At 38.5% G+C, this 6,175-nt stretch overlaps 1 pseudogene; it reads right to left on the reverse strand.

Moving 5' to 3' along the window:
* Positions 1–454: 454 nt before the first annotated feature.
* On the reverse strand, positions 455–2,712 carry LOC103085704 (40S ribosomal protein S20 pseudogene; annotated as a pseudogene).
* Between the last annotated feature and the right edge of the window lie 3,463 nt (positions 2,713–6,175).

Raw genomic sequence — 6,175 nt, forward strand, 5'->3', positions numbered from 1 at the left:
CAAACCCACACCCCCTGCATTGGAAGGCAGAGTCTTAACCACTGGACAGCCAGGGAAGTCCCTAATATTTTTCTTTCTTTCTTTCTTTTTTTGGCTATCCATCTAATTTTTTTTTTTTTTTTTGCGGTACGCGTGCTTCTCACTATTGTGGCCTCTCCCGTTGCGGAGCACAGGCTCCGGACGCGCAGGCCCAGCGGCCATGGCTCACGGGCCCAGCCACTCCGCGGCATGTGGGATCTTCCCGGACCAGGGCACGAACCCATGTCCCCTGCATCGGCAGGTGGACTCTCATCCACTGCGCCACCAGGGAAGCCCTACCCATCTAATTGTAATTATTCTGCTTAAAAGGTGGAATGAATTCCATAGCACAACTCTATTCCTAAGACCTGTCAGTATTATGAATAAAAGTCAACAAAATTTAACAACTGATTATCAATTTATTAAAAATGTTGATTTAAGCATCTGCAATGGTGACTTCAACCTCGATTCCTGGCTCAATACTGATGGAAGTGATCTGCTTGACAATCTCAGAAGGATGTGCAGGTCAATGAGTCACTTGTGTATCCTCATGTGAAAACGATCCCAAGTCTTAGAACCTTCACCACAAGGAGTTTCCTTGTAGTTTCCTTGTTATTCTCAGAGTTTTGGTAGGGATATGAACCAGTCACTTTGTGATTCTTTTCCTTCACACCAATGATCAGATCAGCACATACCCTCTCCAAAGACTTCATGTTGCGGCTGGTGAGGGTGATTCTAATCTGGTGAATCACCACCTGTGTCTCCACGGGATTCCTTCTGCTATCTTTATTATTTTATTTTATTTTATTTTTTTGGAGTATAATTGCTTCCCTCTTGAGCTTGCCTCCCACTCCCCAATCCCACCCCTCTAGGTTGTTGAAAAACACCGAGCTGATCTCCCTGTGCTATGCAGCTGCTTCCCACTAGCTATCTATTTTACATTTGGTAGTGTATATGTTGCTACTACACTCACTTCGTCCCAGCTTCCCCACTGTGTCTGCAAGTCCATTGCTTATGTCTACATCTTTACTCCTGTCCTGCCATTGGTTCATCAGTACCATTTTTTATTTTTAGATTCCATATGTATGCATTAGCATACGGTATTTGTTCTTCTCTTTCTGACTTACTTCAGTCTGTATGACAGACTCTAGGTCCATCCACCTCACTACAAATAACTCAATTTTATTTCTTTTCATGGCTGAGTAATATTCCATTGTATATATGTGCCACATCTTTTTTATCCATTCATCTGTCGTTGGACATTTAGGTTGCTTCCATGTCCTGGCTATTGTAAATAGTGCTGCAATGAATCTGATTTTAAAATGAGCAGAAGACCTAAATAGACATTTCTCCAAAGATGACTTACAGATGGCCAAAAGGCACATGAAAAGGTGCTCAACATCACTAATCATTAGAGAAATGTAAATCAAAACTACAATGAAGTATCACCTCACACATGTCAGATGGCCAGCATCAAAAAATCTAGAAACAATAAATGCTGGAGAGGGTGTGGAGAAAAGGGAGCCCTCTTGTACTGTTGGTGGGAATGTAAATTGATACAGCCACTATGGAGAACAGTATTGACGTTCCTTAAAAAGCTAAGAATAGAACTACCATAGGACCCAGCAATCCCACTACTGGGCATGTACCCTGAGAAAACCATAATTCAAAAAGAGTCATGTACCAAAATGTTCATTGAAGCTCTATTTACAATAGCCAGGACATGGAAGCAACCGAAGTGTCCATCAACAGATGAATGGATAAAGAAGATATGGCACATATATACAATGGAATTTTACTCAGCCATAAAAAGGAACGAAACTGAGTTATCTGTAGTGAGGTGGATGGACCCAGAGACTGTCATACAGAGAGAAGTAAGTCAGAAAGAGAAAAACAAATACCGTATGCTGACACATATATATGGAATCTAAAAAAAAAAAAAAAATTGTCAGAAGAACCTAGGGGCAAGAAGGGAGTAAAGATGCAGACCTATTAGGGAATGGACTGAGGATATGGGGAGGGGGAAGGGTAAGCTGGGACAAAGTGAGAGAGTGGCATGGACATATATACACTACCAAACGTAAAATAGATAGCTAGTGGGAAGCAGCTGCATAGCACAGGGAGATCAGCTCAGTGCTTTGTGACCACTTAGAGGGGTGGGATAGGGAGGGTGGGAGGGAGGGAGATGCAAGAGGGAGGAGATATGGGGATATATGTATATGTATAAGTGATTCACTTTGTTATACAGCAGAAACTATCACACCATTGTAAAGCAATTTTACTCCAATAAAGATGTTAAAAAAAAAAAAACTCTACAAACGATAAATGCTGGAGGGGGTGTGGAGAAAAGGGAACCCTCCTGCACTGTTGGTGGGAATGTAAATTGATACAGCCGCTGTGGAGAACAGTATGGAGGTTCCTTAAAAAACTAAAAATAGAGCTACCATATGATCCAGCAATCCCACTGCTGGGCATATACCCTGAGAAAACCATAATTCAAAAAGAGACTTGTTTGGCTCTCTTTAAAAGCCATGGCTGTAGCACGTCTTCCTGACCAACTTGTTTCTCAGCAAAGGTTAAGAGCGGTGAGTCAGGAGCAGATGCTTGTGACCCAAGGCTCCTCTGCAGCGGCGACGGCGTCTTCCTCAAAGAGCTTCTTCCATTTTTAATTATATTTTTTATCTTATATTTCATGGCCCTTTCATTATTTGCTTTTAGCTAATCACTAATCCTAAAGTGAGAGACTGTATCAAACTTCTGAGCGCACTAAGTAAAAAATCACCTCTAGGGCTTCCCTGGTGGCACAGTGGTTGAGGATCTGCCTGCCGATGCGGGGGACACGGGTTTGTGCCCTGGTACCGGAAGATCCCACATGCCGCGGAGCGGCTGGGCCCGTGAGCCATGGACGCTGAGCCTGTGCGTCCGGAGCCTGTGCTCCGCAACGGGAGAGGCTACAACACTGAGAGGGCCACATACCGCAAAAAAAAAAAAAAAAAAAAATCACCTGTGTTCACATTACCGCAGTGACAAATTCACCTGTAATTCATAACACACGTGATTTATCTCCACAGCTTAGTTTCTTTTTTTTTTCCTATTTTTCCCATTTTATTTCGTATGTTCAACTCTTTTATACATCTAACATTATTTTTATGTGCCATGCAACATAAAGATCTTTTTTTTTAAAATATTAGCTCATAAGTTTTGTAAAATAATTTACTGAGGAAAACACGGGTTTGAAAAGGCTAGTCTAGGCTCAATATAGAGATTTGAACACTGTGAGCATAGAGATATATTTTTTGAAGCTGACAGGTTGGATGTGATCTCCAGGAAAAGTGTTCTGAATATGAAAGCATATACCCTTTAAATTTGTTTCTACTCAAATTTATTTATTCTTGGATGAATTTAAATAACTTTTTCTGAATTTTCTATTTCATTCCATCTATTTGTATATTTATTCTTATGCATACATAAGAATGTGCAAGATTATAGATTATGCAGTGTTTCAATTTCCAACTATATTTCTTGATATCTTCTATTATTTATTTATACTTATAAACTCAAAAATCAAGTACTCATGATACCTGCTTTGCCCCACAAAACGTCTTAGTAGCTTCTACCTAACAGCCTGTTCTTCACACTAAGCCAGGGTTTATAATGAAGGATCAATGAATTTAAACTATATTACTTCTTAAGAGAGCTAACATCTGAGAAATGTGGAGAGAGTTCCATTGACATGACTGAGTAGTCTCTATTTCTGGTAAAGCTGGTGAACTGTTGATTTTTATATGTTTCATATAAAGAAGTCAGACTTGGATAGAGAGAAACCTCTGAAAGCACTTGCTTTAAAATTAAAATCAGTTGAATCATGAATTTGAAGATAAATCTAAGTGAGGTAGTTCCTATGGACCCTGTATTAGTTTGCTAGGGCTGCTAGAAGAAAGTACCACAGACAGAAATGGTTTAAATAACAGATATTTATTTTCTCACAATTCTGGGGCTGGAAGTTCAAGATCAAGGTGTCAGTAGGATTCATTTCTACTGAAGCTTCTCTCCTTGGCTTACAGACAGCCACTTTCTTGCTGCGTCTTCACATGGCCTTTTTTCTGTGCCCATACATCTCTGGTGTATTTTCCTCTTTTTATAAGTACACAAGTCTTATAAGATTACGGTCCCACTCATATGACCTCATTTAATCTTAATTAACCCCTTAAAGGCCCCATCTCCAAATATAATCACATTGGGGGTGAAAACTTCAGCATATGAATATCAAGGGGATACAGTTCAATCAATAATAGATCTTATGGACTTGCCATGCTTTCTTTACCTCTCTAGATTTGGGGGTTTTGGTGGGACTATGCAATCAGTATCTCTATATTAACACAAAATGTTGTTTGCTTCCTCTGGAAATGGAATAAGTTCTTGATGTCATTTTCAGTTGGTTCCTTTATGCACTAAATTTTGTTTTAAATAAATTACTTGTAGTTTTTTTCTTCCTGAATAGTGACAACCTTCTATATTTTCTAATGTTTTTACAAGAATATTTTTGCTTTAAAAAACTTATCAACAGTATTCAGATACTACAATCACATATGCAAAAATCAAAAATTAATCATTTAATTCAATTAATCTTTGTGGTTTATGAAGTTTCATATACATAGTTTTAGTCGTTCTTCCAAACTCACTTGTAAGATAAGTTGGGTGTGGGTGGACATGAGGTTATTCAGAGCAGATTTGACAGGAGGTAACATGTAGGAGAACTACTGAAGGATCATCCTGAGATGAGCCTTCAACAAAAGACATCAATGTTAGTTCCGTCTCCTCCCTACCAGGAAAAAAAAAAAAAAGTAAGAGTAGCAATCTCTAAACTTCTTGATGCTTAGAAGGATTAAGTTCTAAGAGAAAAACTAAAATGAAAGAAGAATTTAAGGCAAGAATTTTATGTGAAGGGGCCACCCCTTGACTGGTAGCAAGATAATGGCTACAAAGCCCAAAGAAATTCCCAGGCATACAGAGAAGAGTATACTCTGTTTATTCAGAGCACTACAAGAAGGTTGGCGAGAGAGATGTGTGGTAATCTCCTTGGGTAATACACTGTTACAAAGGGTAAAAAAAGTGTATGTTCTATGTAAAAGAAAAAGCAAGGAAAATTCCTTTTCCTGCAATACCTATAACCCCATGACTTCTCACCTCTTCATAACCTTGGCTTTGAGTTGAGGAATGGTATATTATATACTAAATTTTACCTCGTTTTGTATGAAAACATACATAAAAATTACTCTTTCTCTGTGATGACTTCTTATACAACCCAGAAATGCCCTTCTTGTTTCCAAGGCTCTCTTCACAGATCTACTTCTTTAGCCAGGTTTTTTATAAGAATAGCTGCATTAGTGTATACTCAGACGTATAGTTTAAAAATAAGATAGCAATAGTCTGAATATTTCTGAGAATAAATGCTTTCTTGTTTTTATTTTAGGTTCGTGGAGTCAGTGATACAAGTACAAAACAGGAGATGCCAAGAAGTCAAAAATAAGTGAGCTACTCACAAAGGGCATGAAACTGTTAAAGTTCATGCACCTTCTCCAGGTGCAGGAAGCTTAGGCCTATGACCAAACAGGCTCTTGGTAGTGCAGGTATGTGTAGTAATCATCATGAAGTAAGCATAAAGACAACATCTTTAAAATGGTGGTGATGTAATGTTGAGGCTAGAAGATATTTCTTCTTCACTTTCTTACGAAGATAGCCTGTTTCCAGGAAAAGGAGATATTCAAATATCTGATCCCACTTGAAGGGAAACATACAGGACAGCTATAACTTGTTATTCAGTAAAATATTTATTAATCTATTAGGTATATATTAAGTGGAAGGCACCAGAGGTATAGAGATGAGAGATTTGTGCAATAGAGTTTTGGACACAGATGAAAATAAAAATGCGCAGACATGAAAACAGAAACAAAAACAGAAATGAACAACTCCAAGCATAAAAGGTACAATGTCTATAGTACAAGGAGTAAGCTTGGATTAATTAAATACTGTAGAAAAACAGTAATAGTACCTGATGTAACTGAGAGGACGGAGAAAAGCATGAACCTGGTTTTCTCCTGACTTTATTTCTTCACATTTTCCCTTTGTTAATTTTGCTTCGTATCCTTTTGCTGTA

Source organism: Lipotes vexillifer, unplaced genomic scaffold, assembly GCF_000442215.2.
Source record: "Lipotes vexillifer unplaced genomic scaffold, Lipotes_vexillifer_v1.1 scaffold3, whole genome shotgun sequence".
Classification (NCBI taxonomy): domain Eukaryota; kingdom Metazoa; phylum Chordata; class Mammalia; order Artiodactyla; family Lipotidae; genus Lipotes; species Lipotes vexillifer.